At 40.4% G+C, this 23,096-nt stretch overlaps 1 protein-coding gene across 2 annotated transcripts in view; it reads right to left on the bottom strand.

Annotated features, from left to right (window-relative positions):
• The window catches only part of DIRAS2 (DIRAS family GTPase 2), a 30,726-nt gene extending 11,658 nt beyond the window's left edge, over positions 1 to 19,068 (bottom strand). The window contains exon 1 of one of the 2 annotated variants that reach the window (XM_017528450.1): positions 18,747 to 19,068. The gene's annotated coding sequence lies outside the window, so the exon portion shown is untranslated. The other variant, XM_017528451.2, reaches the window with a different exon arrangement.
• Between the last annotated feature and the right edge of the window lie 4,028 nt (positions 19,069 to 23,096).

The raw sequence follows: 23,096 nt of genomic DNA, 5'->3' as shown, positions 1-23,096 counted from the left end.
AACTCTCACTTATAATCCAAAAAAGCTTATACATAGACAGATAGATGAAGGAAAGGATTAAGAAAAGAGAATAAACCATCCATCCCAAAATGCATAAAATGTAAGAATGTGTGTCAAGAATTCAAAACGAGACCTTGTAGGCAGTGAAAATCAGGATTAGGCTTCTAGCGCCTAGATTCAGGGAAAATACAGTTTGATTTACTGAGTGACACAAGTTTCCCATTCAAGAATATTTTAGAAGAAACTTGGATTCATGTGAATGAGATAGAAGCAGGATCTCAGGCAAAACAAACCCACAGCCTTTATCTGTATTATACCTTAAATTAATCCTGCTTCAAAACACAGTCATGGAACTGGGCATGGTGACACACACCTATAATTCCAGCTACTTGGGAGGCTAAGGCAGGAGGATCGCTTGAACCCAGGAGTTCGAGATCAACCTGGGTGACATAATGAGACACTGCCCAAAAAAACAGTCAAAACTAGAGAAAAAATTATAGATTGGAAGAATTCAGATCTTTAAGAGAAAATGTTTGGAAAAGGTTGATAATTTAGTATACTATTCTGCCCTAAATGTTCCATCTACAGCCTGAGTTAAAATGTTTATGAAGTTTATACAGGCTGTCTCTGCTCAATTACTGATCTGGTTTCCATGAAATGTTATTAACTTTAAACAAACCCTATATTTTAAGTTGGTACATGAGAGCCCCTTAAAACTCTTAATAATACAAGGTGAACAATGGTCATTAAGAAACAACAATCAACAAAGTGTAAATTACTTAGGTAGAAAAGGGTACTTTTATATACTTTTAGAATCTTGATTTAAATAAATGTTTACTTTATATACCTTCTTATCTGAATCTAAAAAATGATAGATTTGTTAGTGGGAAATGTTTGATCATAAACAAGACTTAAACGCTGATAGTTCATCTTTATCCTGAAAAGCAAAATGCTTTCTCAGGAATCTTGTGTTGTAGTGTTATGAAGACATCTTCCCTGGCAGTGGAGCAGGTACAGTCTTGTGAGACACATCCAGAGGGTCTCAGCTGCTCATTTCAAGATGCATACTATCTGCAAGAATGAAGTCAGTGGAGATAAACGGGCACTTCTTGGAATGGTGGGGATAGCATAAATTATTTTTTAAGGTTTCATTTTAAAGAGGCAAATAAGCCCACAGCTTTAAGTATACAAATAAGATTCACTTATATTTGTCTAGAACAATTTAATTTGGGGAAAACATGATGACCAAAAATTCCAAAGAGCCAAATAAAACATGCTTAATGACACTTTTAAGACTGCCAAGAGCCTAACTACATTTTGGACATTTTCTGCTTCATCCCTTTTTTATGTGAGTAAGGGAAACAAAAAGGAAAATCATGTGAATAACAAACAATATCGTTGTCTTGGTCAAGGCACTGTTGAACAATGACCAATGACCAATACAGCATGCTAACCCCTGCAGGGAAATACATTCCAAAAGACAAAGTCAACTGGAGCACATGAATCTGAGTGTATGGAAAAGAAAGTATTTGATGCCAGTTACAAGGGCTTTGATCTGCTACTGTGTGCAGCTCAGGCTATTTCATTCACTGTCAGCCCATGGGTTATCCACGTATACGTGGTTAGGTGAATTTCTAGTGTTAGCCACCTAAATGTTTACAAAATTGGTAAGGTATAAAAAACGATTCTTTCAAACAATCATGAATTATTTTGTTATTCATTTTTTGGTGTCATTTGAGAATCCATTAGCAAATCCAAGGTCATGAAGATTTATTTCTATGTTTCTCCTAACAGTTTTATGGTTTTAGTTTTTATACTTAGGTCATTGATCCATTTGAGTTAATTCTTATATATGGTGTGAGGTAGGTGTCCAGTTTCATTATTTTACATGTAGATATCCATTATCCCACCACCATTTGTTGAAAAGATCATTCTTCCTGCATTGAATGGTCTAAGCCCCCTTGTGAAAAATCAATCAACTATAAATGTGAGTTTATTTCTGGACTCTCAGTTCCATCCCATTGCTCTACATGTCTATGCATATGTCAGCACCACCCAATTTTGTTTATTGTAACTTTGTAGATGATTTTGAAATTGGGAAATATGAGTCTTCAACTTTGTGCTTATTTTTCAAGATCTTTTTTATCTATGTGAGGCCTCTTGTAACTCCATATAAATAGGTAAATTGAGCTTCAACCAAATTTTTAAAAATTTGTACAACAAAGGGCATTACCAAGAAAATTAAGAGATCCTATAGAATGGGAAGAAACATATATTTGAAAAGGATGTAGTATACAGAATATGTAAAGAAACTCTTACAACTGAACAACAAAAACAAACAAGCCAACTAAAAAAATGAACAAAGAAGCTGGGTGCAGTGACACATACCTATAGTCCAAACTACCAGAGAGACTGAGCCAGGAAGATAGTTTGGCCCAAGAGTTCAAGTCCAACCTGGGTACTATAGCAAGTCCCCATTTCTTAAAAAAAAAAAAAAAAAAAAAAGGACAAAGAACTTGAATAGATATTTCTCTACAGAATATATATAAATGGCCAACAAGCACATAAAAATATGTCAATATCATTAGTCATTAGGGAAATGTAAATCAATGAAATGCCACTTCACACCCACTAGAATGGCTATTTTAAAAAAGCAGAAAATAAAAAGTGTTAGCAAAGATAGAAATTGAAACCCTTGTGCATTGCTGGTAGTAATCTAAAATGGTACAAAATCTGTGGAAGAAATTAAAGATAGACTTACTGTATGATCCAGCAATTCCACTTCTGGGTGGAAAAGAAATGAAAGCAGGGACTCTAATAGATACTTGTGTTTCCACGTTTACGCAGCAACATTACTCACAATAGCCCGAAGGTGGAAGCAAACCCAATTTCCACAGAAAAGATGAATGAATAAACAAAATTCAGTGTACATAGACAGGTGATACAGTTTAGATATTTGTCCCTGCCCATATCTTGTGTTGAACTGTAATCCCCAATGCTGGAGGTGGGGCCTGGTGGGAGGTGTTTGGATCATGGGAGCAGATCCCTTATGGCTTGGTGCTGTCTTTGCGATAGTGAGTAAGTTCTTGTAATATCTGGCCATTTAAAAGTATATGTCATTCCTTCTCCCCCTACCCCTCACCCCCCCACCCGCAACTCTCTATTCCTTTTGCTTTCATGATGTGAAGTGCTTGCTCCCGTTTTGTCTTCTGCCATGATTGCAAGCTTCCTGAGGCCTCCCCAGAAGCAGACACCACTATGGTTCCTGTACAACCTGCAGAACCATGAGCCAATGAAGCCTCTTTTCTTATAAATTACCAAGTCTCAGGCATTTCTTTATAGCAAAGCAAGAATGGACTAGGGCAACAGAAATATTATTCAGCCTTAAATGGGAAGGAAACTCTAACACGTGCTACAACATGGAGGAACCTTGAGGACATTATGCTAAGTAAAATAAGCCAGTCAAAAAAGACAAATACTGTATGACTCCACTTACAGCAGGTACATAGAGTAGTCAAATTCATAGACAGAAATAAGAATGAGAGTTGCCAGGGGCTAAGGGAATGGAAGAAGGAGAGTTGTTTTATGAGCATGGAGTTTGGGTTTTGTGAGACGGATGGTGGTGATGATTACATGATGATGTGAATTTACTTACTGCCACTGAATTAATTATATGCTTGAAAAGGATTTAAATGGAAAATTTTATGTTATATATATTTTACTAAAATAAAAATAGATAAGAGTGTATGCGTAAACATTTTTAGAAATAACAAAACCATGAATTAAAGATAATACCCATAATGAACATAATTGGCAGCATTAGCTAGGCAGACAGCTCCTCCTTATTCATCCACACTATATAGTTAAAACAGCAAGGGTCAGGGAGTGTAGGGCAAGGGGAAGGAGAGCATTAGGACAAATACCTAATGTATTCGGGGTTTAAAAGCTAGATGACGGGTTGTTAGGTACAGCAAACCACCATAGTACATGTATACCTATGTAACAAACCTGTGCATTCTGCCCGCATAGCCCAGAACTGAAAGTAATTTTTTTTTAAAAGAAAAAAACTAACAAGGGTCTCATCGAATCTGACAAGACAAACAAAACAAAACTAATATCTTGAGAAGATCAATTAAAATACACACCTTCATGCTGGCCTTAAGTTTATACCGTATTACTGACCGTGTGAAGCAGTCATTATTAGCCATGGCATCTAACGCTCAGCCCGCAGACCTGTGCTACCCACACAGTGCCACTGGCCCCTTGAAATGCAGTTGGCTGAACTGAAATGTGCTGCCCTGGATTTTGAAAACTTAGAATAAAAAAATATTTCTAACCTTATTCATAAACTCTAATACTGATTACAAGTTAAAATGATCATCTTATATATTTGTGAGCATATCAGTGCTTTACTGTCAGCCACAGCTGTGACCATCTTGCCATTTCAGACTGGGGAGGCTAGGTGGCTGTCATCATTGCTGACCCTGTGGATAATATACGAAATGTAAAATAAAACAAAATCAAAATGAAAAAAACATATATACATATTACCTTACACACACACACACACACACACACACACACACACGCTCGTACATTTTTTTGAGACAAAGTCTCATTCTGTTAGCTAAGCAGGAGTGCAGTGTCTCAATTGTGGCTCATTATAGCCTCAATATCCTAGGCTCAGGTGATCCTCCCACCTTTGCATCTCCAGTGGCTGGGACTACAAGAACATGCCACCACTCCTGGCTAACTTTTTGTATTTTTTTGTAGAGACAGGGTTTCATCAGGTTGCCCAGACTGGTCTCAAACTCCTGGGCTCAAGTGATCCACCTCCCTCAGCCTCCCAAAGTGCTGGGATTACAAGTGTGAGCCTCCCCGCCCAGCCTAAAAATACATTACTTAAAATTAATTTCACCTATCTTTTTACATTTTAAAATGTGGTTGCTACAAATACAAAATTACATAGGTGACTCACACGGTCTGCACTGCTGGAGAACATAAAAACAAACCTCCATTTTCCAGCACAGTTTAATAACACATAATACTTAATCCAATGTGTTACAAAATTTAATTAAGCTTGATTTTTAAAAAAATGCTTAGAATCCTCTTTTAAGGTTTTCTATTAACAGTGAAAGGCAAAAAAGCCACAAACCATTGGAAAAACATTTATTTTCCTGCTGTGGTAAACTATATACAATAATCCACTAAAATGTATGGTACAAACTAGAATTCACTTTTCTCAAAATCTTATGAGAAGATATATAGGAAAAAACTGCTGACAGTGTGAAAAAAAAACAATGCGGTTGTTCCTTGGTATCTGCAGGGGATCGTCTCCAGGACACCTGTGAATACCAAAATTCGGACGCTCAAGTCTCTTACATAAAATGGAGTAGTACTTGCAGGTAACCTATGCACATCCTCTTGGATATGTTAAATCATTTCTAGGTGATTATCATACCTAATACAGCTTAAATGCTATGTAAATAGCTGTTATACTGCATCATTTAGGAAATAATGACCTGAGAAAAAAGTCTATACATGTTCAGTACGAGCACAACCATCTTTTTTTCCCCATTTTTTTTTTTCAGTTGGTTGAATCTGCAGATGCAGAAGCCACAGATACAGAAGGGCCAACCCGAACAAAAGTTACACAGAGAGGGCAAAAGTACAAATGTTTCCAATAAACCTCAGCTCATTTATGATTTGCTAGAATGATTCTCTTTCAACAATAAGGAACTTTGGTACATGTATTCTTCCTTCGGTGTTTTTATGCACTTACATCCATTTTTTTCTTCTTCTTCTCTCTCTCTCTCCTCCTCTTTACTTGAATATAGAAGCCAGGAAGGCACGGACTTTTGGTTCATTCCCCAGCACATCCATGCCACTAGCCCAATGTCAGATACATCAGAAACACTCAATGCATATTTATTATTTGCTGTGGGAATACATTTTTTGTGTGTGATCCAACAAAGGAAAGTTGTAGCAGTGAAGAGAATTAAACCATAAAAAAGTAAATAAGTTTTTTGAAAAACTCTACTTAAAACCACTCAAAAGTTGGCAGTGCCAATGGAAATAAAAAATTACACAAAGATATGTGTAAATATAGGGAAATAAAAATATGCATAAATAAATGGAAATTAAAAAATATATGTGTAAATAAATGGAATATTTATTTATGCCATTTATTATATGTGTAAATAAATGGAAATAAAAAATATATGTGTAGGCCGGGCACGGTGGCTCACGCCTGTAATCCCAGCACTTTGGGAGGCCGAGGCGGGTGGATCACGAGGTCAAGAGATCAAGACCATCCTGGTCAACATGGTGAAACTCCGTCTCTACTAAAAATACAAAACATTAGCTGGGCATGGTGGCGCATGCCTGTAATCCCAGCTACTCAGGAGGCTGAGGCAGGAGAATTGCCTGAATCCAGGAGGCGGAGGTTGCGGTGAGCCGAGGTGGTGCCATTGCACTCCAGCCTGGGTAACAAGAGCGAAACTCCGTCTCAAAAAATAAATAAATAAATAAATAAATAAATAAATAAATGTGTAAATAAATGGAAATAAAAAAAATGTATGTGTAAAAAATGGAAATAAAAAATTACACAAAGATATGTGATAACATGACAGAAACAGAGCAAGAAGTGAATTACTGCATCATCCATCACTACATTATTGCAGAAAAGATCTTGAATCCAAAAGTAGGTGGGAGCTACGGGATGGCATGCACTTGCATATGTTATTTTCCATTTACAAAAGTCAGACTTTTAAAATATAATAGAATCTTTCCAATACTTTACATGGAGATGTGCAGCAACCATTAAAATATTTTCTATCACACAATGATTCGCTAGTTACTCTGTAGCAAAAAATAAGAGTTGTAGAACTAATATCAAGGTGTGCATTTTCCTTTTATACAAAAGCATTGTTCTAAGTTTATTAATGTTTTCTATTTGATAGGTCTTCAGGAGCAGGCCAGATAGCAGATATTTTCCAAAAAATAGGCATATTTTCTTCATCCCTGTCATTTAAAGGTGAGAGACACAGTACCTGCTTTGGAAAGCTAATCATCCTATAGAGACAGCATTTTGAAAAGGGACATAGAATAATGATTCCACCCTTACATGATATTGCCCAAAGCAATGTAAATGTGTCCTTAAAGTTAACTCTCCAATCAGTACAGTTCAGAACCTGAAAATCAAATTTTAAAAATAATTTGCAAGGCCTTCCAAATGCGGGATTTCCTACAGCGTGCAACCATTTGACAGAAATACATTAATATATTTTTATTACATTTCAAAATATGTAGTGAGCATCAAAGATGATGAGAGGCCAGGGAAGGACCCCCTGAAACGTTGATATGTTAGCAACAATTTGAGAAAGGTAATGGCATGAACTCTGTGGAAACCTGTGTGTGGGTGGTGGAGTTCTTCTGACAGAGAGAACAGCAGGTCCAAACACAGACGCTTGTCCAACATGCTCAAGACACACGGAGAAATTCTTGAATTGAGGGAAAAAGGCTGATGAGGTCAGCAAAGTAAAGGTTCTGGGGAAGGCAGGTCGTGTAGAGCTTTGTAAGCACAGGGAAAAGGTCAGCTTTTATTCTAAGAAGAACAGAAGGCCGCTGGAGGGTTTTTGAGTAGAGAAGTGACAGGATGGGACCTCCATTGTAAAAGTAACTCTTTGAGGGCCTGCAGGCCAAGGGTTGGGAGTGGAGGCAGGATCCCAGTCAGGAGGCTCCAGCAATAATCCTGGTGTGTGCCAAGGGTGGCTTGTACTAGGGTGGAGGCAGCAGAAGAGCTAGATCGGCACCATCACTGCAACTAGCTTGCCTGTGAGACAGCCACACCCTATCTTTGCTACTCGTCCTTTGCTGCTACTCTACTCATTCAGTCAGTGGGGGCATCTGATATGGCATATCATTCATATGCCAGCGCCCGAACTGCATACCCATGGCCAGGACCTCTCCCTAAAACTGCTAACTCATATACCCCCTCCTGCCTCAGCATCTCCACCTGGGTGCCGTGCACATTTCCCAGATAGAACGTGTGCAAGTCTAAACACCCTATAACACCCCAACACTGCCCCCCTACAGTTTTCTTGGTCTCAGTCAATAGCAACATTATTCCTTCAGTGACCCAGGCCAAGAACCTTGGAGTCCTCCTTACCTCCTCTTGTTCTCTTATACCTCAAGTCCACTCCATCAGCAACATTTGTCAGTGATATCTTCCAAACTCTTCCAGGCCCCAATATGAATCACCTTCCTCATTGTTAGCAGGCTTTCCAGGCACCATCGTCTCTCACCTGGATGACCACAGCAGCCTGCTGGGTGATCAGTTTGCCTCAGGCCCTGAGCCACTCCAATCAATTCTCCACCCAGGCTGCAGAACACATTATTCCTATGCCCCAAACCCGCCATCACTGGCCCTGTCTCCCTGAGAGTAACAGCCAAGTGGCTCTGCTCCACACCTTACCCTCATTCCCACCATTATCCCCCAGCTCATTTAATTCCAGCCACACTGGCCTCCTTGCTTCTGGACTCACTTGGCATGCTTCTACCTTAGGACCTTTGCACTGGCTGCTCCCTCTTCTCCTAGGTAGTCACAGGGCTCACTCCCTTGCCTCCCACAGGCCTGTGTTAAAATATCGCCAGCTCAATGAGAACTTCCCTGACCACCCTATCTCAGTTTTCAGCCTCAGCCTCAACCCAGTAGTCTGTGGCATCCTCCTGCTTTATTTTCTCCAGTGCACATGTGCTTTATAATATAGTATATAATTTCCTTTTTTTAAAAAAATTTGTGTTTACTTCCACTATATTAAAAGCTCCTTAAGGGCTTTTTGTCTGTTTCATTCATTACTGTCTCCCAATGCTTGAACACTGCCTGGCCCATAAGTAGCACACAAGAAGAATTTGTTGAGTGCATGCATGCATCAGTATTTTGCTTCCAATGAGCACACTGGGAAAGGCAGGCTAAGCAACTTGCCTCAGACAAGAACAAGGTAAGCAGAGATCTCTGGCTTCACCCCTGCTTTGCTGTGACATGTGTTTCTGTAGCCTGGGTAGGATCTCAGATGGGGCTTCCAGGCTGCAACTACAGAGCACTGTAGACCATGTGTCTACACAAGTGCAGACCATGTGTCTATTTCACTGACAGGGCAATGCTCCTGCTTGATGATATCCAGGGCTCTCTGCTGTGGATGGATTAATGAAACCAGACCAACACGATGTGCCCCAGGCAGGCCCCGGGGAGGGGGACAGCATGGAACCTTTCACATACTGGAAGGAAGGTGCCACCATGGGCCACCAGGGGAAAGCCATGTGAGGTGAGGCTGGAAAAGAAGGCATGCTGACATCATGTGAGGCTTGTAGAGGGCAGAGGGCAGCCACTGCAGGGGCCCTGGCTTCTCTGTCAAGTGAGCAATTTGGTCAAAAACAAAGGCAGCTTGGGCTAAGGTGAGAGCAGGGAAGGCAGAAAACAATTATGGTGACATCAACAGCAGCCAGTGATAGATAGGTTGGTGGGAAAAAAAGGGTTAGGAGGTAGAATGGAGGAGAAGGAAGCATCAGAAAAACTCCTAAGGTTTCCAACTTAAAGAACTGCATAGCTAGGATGAAATGATTTGCTGAGAGAACGCTAGACAAAAGACAGGTTTTAGGGAAGGAGTCATGGGATTAATCTTCAGCATGCAGATCCCCAAGTGCCTTTGGGACAGTCAGGGGCTCACATCAGGTAGACAGGTGGATACATGTCCAAGGCCAGCTAGAGCATCTGGGATTGAATGCACATTTGGGAGCTACCTGCACTGAGGCAGAGATGGAAGACAAGCGTGTGGATAAGACAATTTGCAAGAACAAAGAGAAAGGAGTGGATGACTTGGACATGGCCTGAAGAGACTCCAGGATTTCATGTTTGGTAAAAGTAGTGGATCTGCACAAAATTAAAAAAAGGAGCGATCAGAGGAGGAGAAGCAACTCCATGGAGGAGCTATGTTGCGGAAGCCAAGGAAAGCAAAGACTGCGAAACAGAGAGGGCTTGACAGCCTGAACTGGCACTAAAAAGGGAAGTCAAATGAGAACTGGCGAGTGCCCACTGGGTGCCATGCAATGCAAGTCACTGGTGAACCTGGCAGGAGGCGCTTCGATGGCACCACAGGGTAGAAGACGGTTGCAGTAGATTGAGGAGTGGGCAAGCTCAGAAACACTTCCTGAGACTTTGGTTGTGAATCAGAGAAAAGTTTATGAATTGGGAGCTACATGGTACACAGTTTTGATTTGTTAAGTTTTTAAAAATTAATTTTAAAATACGGATATATAGGCATGTATACATTTTAAAGAGAAGGTAATAGCTGAATACACTGGCAAGATCAAATGTAAGTTCCTGGTGAGGGTGAAAAGGAAGTGCTATGGTCAGAGTGGGGAGGCTCCCTCTGGTCCCCCTAGAAATGTAAGAGTTTCTAGTCCTGGAAAGGTCCTCCTGTGCCTGTGGAGCATAAAACAGTGATGGAAAGTGAGTGGAGTTACCTTGGATGATATCTGAACATGAGGTCAGGAGGAAGAAAGTGAACCAAGGGTCAACACCTTTGGTGAGTGAAGAACAATATCCAGGAAGTCAGAAGAAGGCAAGGGCATGTAATAAGGACCTAGGAGCCATTAATCAATGAAAATTTATTTGTGCCTGCTTTATGCTGACCAGGCAGGTTAACAAAACTGCTGTAAGAGGGAATAGCTACCAAGGTGTCTTGAATCCAATGATCAATAACCTCATACAGTCCTTAGTACCGGAGGATATTTTGGCAGGCTTCCAGTCAAGGCCAGGATGCCCAGGATCTTTACACAGATGAACATCTCATGGCTAGAGAAACAAGACTATCAACCAAGGCATGTTCTTTCATGTTCAAAACCACTGAATTCAGTTAGAGCCAGGAACTCCTATGGGGCGATGAGTCCAGTCAACAGAGGAAAGGAACATTGGCAAAAGGAGGAAAGTGGATTTAACCAGATAAAAAAATAGAATCCTAGTTGGTTCAATGAAAAGAGAAAGATACATAGAAAAAAAGGGAACATTTTCACATTCATTTGAGAGTGTGAGCTCTGGTAAACTAGAAAGGGCTGAAGCTGAAGCCCGAATCCCGCCCAGAAATAAAGTACAACTATAAGACAATGGGCTTCATGCCAAGTTGTGAAAGAGAGGAGTAAGTCTGAGACACGGAGAAAGAGGAACCACTCAAACGCTCATCAGATATCAACCACCCAAACAGCCTGAATCCTTACTGCCTAGCTGGAATCCAGACGTTCTAGGCAAGATTTGTCTTAAAAATACCTTTTGACTTAGCTCTTAGTAGCCCCAATTTACAGATGAGAGAACTGAGACCCTGGATGGTTAAAGTCACAGAGAATTGTTACATAGCTAGTGACAGAATCCACATTTGAACTCAAGTTTAGGTAAGTCCAAACACGCGTGGAAGAGGAGAAATCACAATAGCCTAGGGGACCAGAAACATGGCCTAGGCTTCAGTAAAAACAAGGAAGCTATGGATGAACGCTTCACACCATCAGGTATCTGGAGACAGAATCTTCAATTACGTTTTATTGCACCTAGGTATAATAATCATAGCTAATCTGGGAAGGCACCCAAACCAATCCAAATTAGTAACAACTGAACAAGAAGTGCTGGATTCTAAAATGTCGCAGAAGGAAGTCTTTCAGACTAACCTATAATATTGCCAAGCAACTTTGAGACTTATAGAATCACTTAAAAATGCAATGATGATGCCAGACAGCTTATAATGGATAACCGTGTATATTTTCTGACTCATCAAAAATGCTACACATGCTTCATATAAGGTCCACACCAAAAGCTGAACTCTGGACAACTATACCAACAGGTCAAGAAAACACGTATTTGGGGGAAACATGGGTTATGTTTACATCATGGGATATTTAATTCATGATTTCAAATGTAGCCTTAACACTAGGGGCCAAAGTCCGACCAGAGAAGGGCCAGGCCATGGGAGACTAGATTCACAGTAGGAAGTCTCATCTGTTGGTCTTTGCAGTCTTAAGATAATGAGAAGGTAAGATGATATTTGGTATTCACACATCTTTCAATGCTGGGGTAAAGACTCACAGTTTCTAATTAGTATACGCTTCTATTTAGTACAAGTCCTACAACTAAGAGGTCTGGGTTCCATCTGTAGTCTCAGGATTGCAGGGCAAGACCCTGCTACCTCAAACATGGCTTTGTTTCCATAATGGAAGTGGTTCAACTTCAGTGGAATCTGGAATTGTCCTAAAGGACAGAGAATACAACTGAATATTCTTAAAGAATGCCACTGTATGAATAAAAATATCACCAAAAAGTTACCAATGCGAAAATCAACAATATTTTGTTTGAAATGCAACAAAATAAAGTTGAATATTTCTACAATGGGTTAACTTAATCGGCTCATTGTTTCACATTAACTCACAATGGCAACTTACTCAACATGATGTTTGTCTCAATTGCCAGAAATGGTCTCTTGTCCAAAGCATAAATTGAATGGGAAAAAGGGGGTTGGTAGTGAAACATTTAGCATGTGACTAAATGATCTGAGTGGTCATTGGTAAGAAAGCGGCACTGTGATCAAGTGTTAACAAAATGGTACGTTGTCAAAGAGAGACTTATCAATTGATAGCTATTTAGTCAGAGAGGTAGACAAATACATGCAAGTACGACATCCACAGTGTTTCATGTACAGTTGCTTCTCAACTTACCACGTGGCTATGTCCTGATAAACCCCTCACAAATTGATAATATTATGTCAAAAATACATTTAATACAACTTACCTACTGTATACCATAGCTTAGCCAAGCCTATCTTAAATGTGCTCAGAACACTTTCATTAACCAACAGTTGGGCAAAGTCTTCTGGCAACACAGTCAATTATAGAGTATGAGTTGTTTCCCTTGGCGATCATGTGGATAACTAAGAGCTGTGGCTCACTGCCACTGCCCAGCATCATGAGAGAGGATCATACCCTATACCACTGCATATCACCAGCCCAGGAAAGTATCAAAAATCAAAGTACAGTTTCTACTGAATGTATATAGCATTCCCACTATTGTAAAGTCAAAACATCATACACTGACGCATAGCAAGCTGGGAGCCATCTACAGGTTTGTTCATACCAGCGTATATAGAGCCAGATTGTGTTTCTTAACAGCTTCAAAAGACGCTGCTGAGGGACAAGCTATCATTTATTAACCACTTTCTTGGTATTTTCAGTCTTTTGCTCAATGAGTAGCCTTATACATAAATACTTTATGTTTCTGAGCCTACCTGTAGAGAAAACTCCCATAAATGGAACTGCAGAATCAAAGGGTAGGTACATTTCAAATTTGGTAGCGAATGTCTGTTGCTCTTGAAAATTACTGCCAACTTCTCCATTACCTGTTCCATGATGGTGTATGAGTGCTATTTACCCAGACTTTGCATAATATGGAGTATTATCGAACTCTTTGATCCCTTTCATTGAAACAAGGTGTCTGTTTCTCATTATCGAATTAATTGTATTTGCTTAATTTGGGTGACACTGAGCATCATTTGTTAAAAGTAATTGGTATTTGTATCTTTGGAACTGGTGTGTTCTTGTTCTTGGCTCAGTTTCTAGTAGTTTGCAAGGATGGTATTGTCTTAGATTAAGGCCATGGCTCTCCAACTGTGCTTGGAAGATCAGCACTATCCCCTTCACTGGGACCTTATTAGAAACACCAGGTCCCCATTGAGTCAGATCAGCTGAATCAGAATCGCATGGGTTTGAAATCACAATCTCAGGCTTAGCAAGGCCATCAGGTGATTCTGATGCTTACAGAATTTGAGAACCACTGTGTTAAAAAAACAGGCCTCATCTAAAATATGTTACAAATATCTTCCCTTTGATATTGTTTATTTTATATTGTCTTCTGGAAAGAAATTTAAAATTTAAAATTTCTGTGGATCCAATTTAACAAACTTTTTAGTATTTCAGTTTGAGTTCATCCTTAAAAAGCCCTTCCCTACTCTGAGACCATTAAAAATTCTCCCATATTTACCTTTTCATTCTTTGTTTAAATATTTGTTCCAACAACTTATTTCTGCATCTTGAAATTATTGAATATATGGAGGAATTTTAACTAGCATTTAAAGAATGGAAGAACAAAAAAGATACACAAAGCATTATACGTAAACCTGGCAACATTTTTTAAAAATAGATAAGCACATGGTTGTCGTGATAGTCAGATAAATTTAGGTTATTTTCAAAATCTAGGTTGCCCAGCCATTTCTATTATCCGTAGTTCTATCTCTTCTTGGCTTGCAAACACTTACACATACCTTACTAAAAAGCTAATGTCAGTTTTACATTTTGTGGTCCACTCCCATTCATTCTGTAAGAACCCAGTAAAGGCCAAAATGGTTCCAAAAGAGAAGCACAAAGGTGAAGAGATGGGAGCAAAAGGCTTAGTCAATCCTTTTTTAAGTGTCAGATGACCGTTTTATAGGCAAGGAGGCAATGAGATACTCCACTGATCATGTGTGTTGTATGCATGTTATTGGGGCAGTAGGTAGCTGGGTGGTAAGGCTGGGGAGATGAGTCTAAGTTTATACAAAAATGGCATTGAGCTGGATTTTTGTATGCAAATAGGGAGCTGAGTGGACTCCACCTGGATTCTCCTCAATGAAGAAACCTGGGTTCTGATCACTTTTCCTTTTTGCTCAGCATCTTCTAGAGAGAAATCCCCAAACTCAAAAGTCACAAAGGTGCTCCAATAAAACAATCAGAATGTAAGGATGACAGAAGAAAGAAAGCTTCCTCCTTCAAAGGCTTCTTTGAGCCCTAATGAGTATCTGAAGATGTTAAAGTAGGGCGGGGTATGTTTATTATGGGAAGGCATAATGGAAAGTTCTTGCGTTATTTCCTCAGAAAAATTATCGCTTTGCAGACATTAATTAGCTTTAAAAAATATTGCCCCAAATCCTTTCATACAAAACGCTGCCCTCTTTAAATCTCCTATGATAATTTCTGAGACAGAGAACCATGTGATGGAAATGGTATCCACCCCACAAGCACTCACTGATCATGGAGGTATTCAGGGACTAGATAAAGAAATGGATATATTTTCATTAAGGCCATTAATTTCTGTGTTTCAAGAATTCGGTATTCATGTGTCATTTGTAAAGCATTAGATTTCACCCTAAACTTTAATGGTGTCAAAATAAATAGACACAAACATTGAAAATACTCACACCAGTAAAGAATAATACTGAAAGATTTGTGTAATATATTTTATTGCATAGTAAAGAATAGCCACTGGCTGTTTATTAGTTTTATAATGGGTTTGCGGCTGCTTGTTCAATAAAAAAATTATATGAAAATTGAATGATTCATAATGGGTCTTGGGGACTAAGTTGCTGATCTCTGTAATCAAGAATTATGCTGAAGCAAACCCCAGGTGCAGGGTGGGGTGGGCAGTACTTCTTGGGATAGAAGTTAGTAATGGTGCAAAATGATGACGCCCATCAGGCATACCTGTTTTCCGTTGTTTCTGCCACAATAAGCCTCCAGGCTGCATGCAGAGTGGACCCCCCATGTCTAATCACTGGTTATTTTTTATAGAATCACAGGAGGTATTTGATCTAATCCTCTTGTCTTTCTGACAAAGAACCAAGTAATAGGTTCAAGACAGCACAACAGTTAACGGCAGGAAAGAGAAGGACACGTATCTCACAGCAATCTGAGACCATTTGTATATTTATTTTTGATAGTGCTTAGTTGGTGACGGCGCCGAAGGCTTTAGCTTTTAAATTACCATCAATTGATTAATGATCTATAGCTGTGCTGGACAATACAATAGCCATCAGCTGCATGAGCTATTGAACACTGGAAGCACAGCGAATCCAAATTGAGATGACTTCAAAGTAGTCATTTAAAATGGTAAAATATCTTATTAGTATTTTCTATGGATTATATCTAAATGGTCATTTTTTAATATGCTGGCTTAAATATAGTATTAAAATTAATTTCACCTTTAAAATCAAAATTAAAATCAATTAAATTAAAAAAATTAAAAATTAAAAAATAAAATAAATTAAAAATTTTTAAAAAACTAAAATTAAAATTAATTTCCCTTTACTTTTCTATTACGACCATTAGGACATTTTAAACTCTGCACGTGCCTCACACATTTCAATTCTATTGTACAGTACTGATTTATAAGAAAACACTGCATTAAGGAGTCGCCTATAAGGAATCTCTTTCTAAATTTGCCAGTGGCTGAGAGCAAAGAAGGAGAGAATGAGGGGTCATTTGTTTTGAGTACTTCCAAAAGTCCTTCCCTGTCAGTGAGGAGAGACTCGCAAACCATGTAATAAACTGAAAACTAAAGCATTATTTGACATCAGTTAAATAATTTTAAGTTCCTATTTAAATATGTATGCATGAATTAGTAAATTTAACTCTTAAAAAGCCATCAGCAATTTGGACAACATAACAACCGTTGTATTGTCTTTTGATTGAGTAGCTGTTTTCCTGGAAAAATCATAACCAAAATCAATTAGTGTCCTACAAATCAGTTCTATTCTGAAAGAGACATCTGTCTACTATCAGTACTCATACCAGATAGACTGATGATAGATAGAGCCAATCCACCCTATAAATGAGAATTGGGGATGGTTGTTATCTGAATCCAAAGTTACAGATCAGCACTAAACACTTTTTTACTTAAAATAGCTGGCAGGCAACCACCTCAACCCAGACAACTGAATGCTCCTCTAACAAAGAAATTCTCTGGTGGAAAAATTTACTGCATTTATCATAGGGAAATGATGATTCTGTCTAAATCAACAGGTTAATTTTCAACATATCAACTCTGGCCTCCAAATTAGAAGAAGAATGAACAGTACATTTTTATTATCACAGATACACACTCTTTTTGACAAAAGCACCCCAGTTGTTTTTTAAAAGGTTTTAATTTTTCAGTAAGATATGCAGTATTTACCACTGAAATAATACATTTCCAATACAGTAAAACTTGTGTGTGGGTGTATAGGATAGGAACAACATACAATAAATAAATAAATAAAGATCTCCTCTGCTCTTCTCGTGAGGAAACTGCTTTGCTGAGAATGCTGAGTTGTTAGACACAAACTGAAAAGTGACTTTCACAACTTGGCATTCCATCTGTTTGTTTTCTGAGTCGCCTCTTAGGAACAAGTCTATTAAAGGTGTAACAAAGAAAGATTCTGGAGGTTTCTACAATAACCATGAACACATACTGCCCATCTGCAGGGATCACTGAAGTGTGAGCAGCAGTTCTCGGTATACACGCCTTGGTATCAACGGCAATTACCCCTCCCTGCCCCTTCCTTTCTCTGTGCCCGCCTGAGACTATTACCAAATTAAATTGCCATCTGTTAAATGGGATGAAAATGTTTCCTTGCCACTGTATCTTTTATTTCTATAAAATGAACTGTGTCTTCCTGTCCCCAGCCCACAGAGCCTCCTGCATTTCCAGAGATAGGGAAAATTGTGGACAATTTGCAATTTCAGGCAACAACCAAGAAAAAAGTATGATTCCCCTACAAATTTGTTAATTTTATTCTAATTTTATCCTCCCCTTTTCTCTCCCTCCCACTCCACCTCCTCGAATCCAAATGCCACTGGAAATGGAGCATATTGTGACTGGTTTGGAATGTAAAACGCTCCAGACTTTCAGCGTTACCTAGAAAATCTTCCTTAAAAATAATATTTTTGAAAATTTTTAGTTTGAAGCAGAAAAGTTCTGATATGCTAGACTAGCTTCTCACATGCTAGGGGATCCATTTAAAAGATAACAAGGGCAAATATGTAAAATAAATTCCTAGGGAAGGCAAGCTGTGTCTCTGCACAGTAGGAAGAAACTGAATTCCACCACAATGTTATATTCCAACATTCAATTGATGTAACAGATGATTCATAGAGCTTGTAGTTTAAAAGTCTCCCAAACCCACATAGAATGTGAATTGGAGTTTTAAAGAGGAAAAACAGCATTTTTCAAGAGAGGACGACAGAGGCAGTTTCCCACACTGCCCGAAGCCAGCACTGCTTTGCAGGTGAGCCTGGGAGCTGTCAGCAGTCATTGTCATCTGATAGGAAACCACAGTCTTACAACTAAAGACTGGATGCAGCCCCTTGCCCATCTTCTGCTCTTACAACAAGAGAGAGGAAAGGAACACATACGGATACCATGAAACACATTCTTTAAAAAGACAAACAAAAGATTCAGACAGGTCTCAGCCAAGCCCATGAAGTGAAGCAGTCGAGGTTGAAAGCATGCCGAAGCAAACGGCAGTCTCTAACGTGCTTGGCATTTTTTCTCACTTTAGACCACATCTTCTTACACTTTTCCTACAATCCATTAAACTTCCAGGTTAACAGAAACGCCTGCATCATAGAATTTTCCAAAACGGTAACTCTTGTTTTGCAAGGAATCCCTAATAATATGTAAGATACAGATTTTTTAAAAAAGAACGTGTTTCAGACAAGGGTAGGAGCGATGCTCACCCTTCCAGACAAGGATACAGAAATGCAGGTCTCTTCCCCCCTTAACAACTCCAGTATTTACACGCGGACTCGCCCTCCCGGAGAGAGGTAATCCCTTTCCAGGGGCTGGCAAACAATCAAGCCAAAGCCGCCCGTGCCCCAGGGCGGACGCAGCGAGGCCACGGCAGAAGGGGGAAATCGGTTACCTGGGGAGGAACACAACTCCGCTCAGAGCCTCTTCAAGAGCTCCGCTCGCGCAGGACAGGACAGCGCAGGCTGTGTGGATGCAGCTCCTCCCGGAGGCAGGCGCAGCGCGCTCCCTCCCGCCGCCGTGACGACGCGGTCAGCTGCTCTCCCGCCGCGCGCCCGGCGCCCCGCGCTCCGCCCGCCCACAGCCCCTGCACCTGCGCTGGCCTGAGCCACGCCGGCCTGGCACGGTCACCGCCGCTGCACGCGGCTCCTCCTCCTCTCTCTTCAATCTCTGCCTTCTCAGATGTGCCAGCTGCTGCAGAGGCCGCTGCTCCTGCTTAAATGGCCCCCGCTCGCCTCCAAAGAGCTTTTAGGTGCCACCTACCGCATGATCCTTGAATAGATGGTGAGGACCGGAATTTTCTGATAATTTAATGAATTAAAACAATTCCATTGAAAGGGAACCAGGTTATTTTGTTCACATTGCTAACTATAATCACTACTAACCATATAGTCTTTCTTTCCATTTCCAGATTTTAACTTTTAAAAACCGACTCATTTAAAGACAGGCAAAATGCCCTGCCCCGTAGCCAACCACACAGCCTAGATTAATACTTTCTAATTTAATGGGATCCTATGACAACACCGCTGTTGGCGAGCTTGGATTAGAACTGCCTTTTCACTGAGTGGTTCCACATTAGCATTTCAAGGAAATAACCACTTTTATTTCCTGACATTGATAAACAATTTTGTCAAAGACACATTGATTAAAAACAGGTGAATCAGCAAGAAAACGATTAATGGCTAACAATTCTGTGCAGGCATTTTTAAAAGTGCTTGACCGTAACATTGAGCCATATTAAATTTAAACTACAGACTGAAGGAAGATTTCTTCTCTTGGTTATGTTGCTCGTTCTTTTGTAATACCAAATATGCTAAAAGACTTGAGCAAAATTAATATTTTGTAGTTCTTTACATTTGGTTTGTGTTGTAGAATCTTATTTATCTGTTTTAATCCCGTCTTCACTTTCTGAATAATTAAAACATGTTTTCCTTTGAAGTTGATTTCCAAAGTAAAATTCTGCCCTACTATTCACAGGAAATAGGTGTTTTTAAAATTATACTTTAAAGCTATGCATTTTACAACTTATGGTCAAAAAAACTTATTTTATTCCCCAGTTCATCCTGATTCTGGCCTTGATCCTATGGCCATTGGAATATAAAAAATACACTGTTTTTACCAAAGTCATTTAAGGCTACTGTCAGCAAACCTGCACCTATGCTAATGATATCTAAAAGCAGAGTGGTCACCCTGCCCCCCAGCCTCCTCTTCATTGCAAAGGAATGTATGACCACTCAGAAAGCCATCCCAGAACAGGCTCTGAAGACAATGACAGTGGATTCCGAGCACTGCCTGATGCAGTTTCTGGATCCTGAAACAACCATCCTGACAGTCTTAAAAGTCAGGATGTTTTCCATGACAACCAAAATGTAGGTTATCAGGTTAAATGACAAAATGGAACTTAAGAACTAAACAAAGAAGGGTAAAAGGATTAAAGACGCAAAAATACTGAAGGCAAAATGCCAGTGCTAGCATGGAAGCAGGGAGAGCAAATCTGGAGCTGATAAAGAGAGCCAGTTCTATGCTGAAAACCCCACAATGCAGAAGAATTCTGCCTTTTGCCACATGCCGTCATTATTTGTTCTGAGAATGTGAAGCAGGGGCCCAGAGGCCTCATTTAAACAAGGAGCAACTCACTTAAAATGATGTCTTTGGCCTCTTTGGCACTACCCAGGATCCCTAATATTTCATCAGTCAGAAGGAACAGATTGCTCCCAAATTCCTCCTTTAACTTCCCCTTAACTTACATCCTTCTAAGAGCCTGTCCCATTTCTAGGCTAGGGGCTTCTGACACCTGCCTGCACATTAGAATCAGCAGGTGAGCTATAAATACATTTTAAAACAAGGTCCAATTTCCAGTCCAGTCCTCCGTGGGTGGGACCCAAACATCCATGTATTTCAACGTGAAATTGCTGTTTGTGTCCCCCCAAAATTCATATGCTGACATTCTATTTACCAATGTGAGGAGGTGGGACCTCTGCACAGCACTGTCATGAATGGGATCAGTGCCCTTACACAAGAGGGCCAGGAGAGCTAAGGCATCATCTGTGAACCAGGAAGCAGACCTTCATCAGACACCAAATCTACCTTGATCTTGGACTTTCCAGCCTCTATAACTGTGAGCTATACATTTTGGTTGTTTATAGCTATGGGTTTTTGTTGTTGTTTTAATAGTAGCCAAGAGTAAAACAGGAAGTCAAAGGTCAAGAACCATTGCTCTAATATAAACCTTTGTTACTCAACGTGAATTCATGGATCTGCAGCATCCGCATTACCTAGAAACTTATTAAGAATACAGACTTTTAATCCCCACTCCCAAACTTCAATCTCAGAATCTGACTTTAATAAAATGTCTAGGAGGTTCCCAAGCTTGTTAGAAGTGGAGAAGCTCCAAGCCAGTGTATCTCAAATGCTACAATATATCAGAATTACCTTGGAGGAGGAGGCTTGTTAAAACATTTCCAGCTGGGCCACGCCCTGATTTTCTGATTCTGTAGGTCTGGGGTAGGGTAATGCTGATGCTGCTTAGAGCAGGAATCCAGGTGAGCTATCCCACTCAGGTCATGCAGAGACCAGTAGCAAATGCTAGTGGGCTGTTGAATGCTGAGGTGGAAGCAACACAACAGGCCTTTGTTTTCTAAAGTAAATCAATCCAGTGTCACTCCTTTTAGGGAAGCCCCATCCTTCTCCACAGTCTCACAGGTGCACTTTCCCCAGGGCCTTTGGATGCCTGTAAAAAGAGCCTCTTCAGCTGAGTTCCTGCTTTGTTCTCACAGCTTAGGACTCTGCAAGCTTACACTTGGCCTTGGTGCAGATGAAAAGACGGCTCCTCTCTGGGTGGACACAACCCTTCTCTCTGCCCAGACATCATGTGGCTTGAGGGACAGAAGACCCTTTGTGCAAAGAACTTCCTGGACAGGTGCAGACCACTCTGGGTACCCACCTGGGTGAGGGATGCACCTGCTGAGCCCCAGGGTGCTCTCACCCTCTGCTGGTCACCTTGTATATTATACAAACTGCACATCCCACAGGGTACACATCAGCTCCGCTCCCCAATCAGGCGAGCATGGTCTGTGTGAGGGCTCATAGCTCCATTTATGACCTTGGTCCACAGAGTGCCAGACACTACCAACAAAGAGGAAGAACCAAATTCTAACACTGGGGACACAAACTAAGAGAGAAGGCAGTAGATGCACTGATCAGATGCTGAGCAAGCAAGCATGCAGTGAGCACATGCCTTTGGACTATGTTCTCCATGGGTCTCCTTGTCTTATTTTTATCTTGTTTTCTCTAAGACAGTGGTTCTGAGTACTACCCGTATCAGCAACCCTGGGGTGTTGTTATAAATACACATGTCAGCGCTACCTGGACCTATTGATTCAGAAATGCTGAAGGTGGAGCCCAGCTGTCTGCTTTTTAGCAAACATTCCAGGTGATTCTGATGCATAGTAGAGTTTGAAACTCATTGCACTACAATTTTTTTTTAATTATCCATTTAGCAAATGCCCTGTCAACATATCTTCTCTAAAATTCTTGAAAAGTTACTTCAATCTCAGAATCTGACTTTAATAAAATCTCTAGAAGATTCCCAAGCTTGTTAGAAGTGGAGAAGCTCCAAGCCAGAGTACCTCAAATGCTACAATATATCAGAATCACCTTGGAGGAGGAGGCTTGTTCAAACATTTCCAGCTGGGCCACGCCCTGATTTTCTGATTCTGTAGGTCTGGGGTGGGGTCCCTGGTAATGCTGATGCTTCTTAGAGCAGGAATCCAGATAAGCAATGCCACTCACGTTATGCAGGACCATTAGCAAATGGCAGCGGGCTGGTACAATATGCTCAAGAGAACAATGCACTCCATCCTCTGCGATGTTTCTGGTAATGAAGACTCAGCAGATTTTCCTGACATCACAACATTAGTTTCTTCTCAGCTGTCCCTTCTAAAGTTCCTTCGTAAAAGGGTGCGGCACAGGCCTCTGCTGCCCAGAGAACACTCCATTTCCCAGCAGTCTTGTCACCAGCGAGGATGTCCACCTCCAGGAGTGGCCCCAGTCTCTTTGCACCTCAAAGGCCCGGTCACCATGTCCTCCTCGACAGGGTCATTCCAGCCTAATCTCTGGAGGAGCCAAATCCTGGGAACTAAGGTTGCAGCCTTGAAATGCAAAAAAGCTCTGCAGATCTTGAAGAAAGGAAGCACATAAAGGCTACCCCCAAAAGGGAAGAAGAAAATAAACTTTTCCTTTCCTT

The sequence above is a fragment of the Cebus imitator genome, unplaced genomic scaffold (assembly GCF_001604975.1).
Source record: "Cebus imitator isolate Cc_AM_T3 unplaced genomic scaffold, Cebus_imitator-1.0 Scaffold53, whole genome shotgun sequence".
Taxonomy (NCBI): Eukaryota; Metazoa; Chordata; class Mammalia; order Primates; family Cebidae; genus Cebus; species Cebus imitator.
Note: the sequence above shows the minus strand (reverse complement) of the source record. Positions and strands in the feature narration are given on the sequence as shown.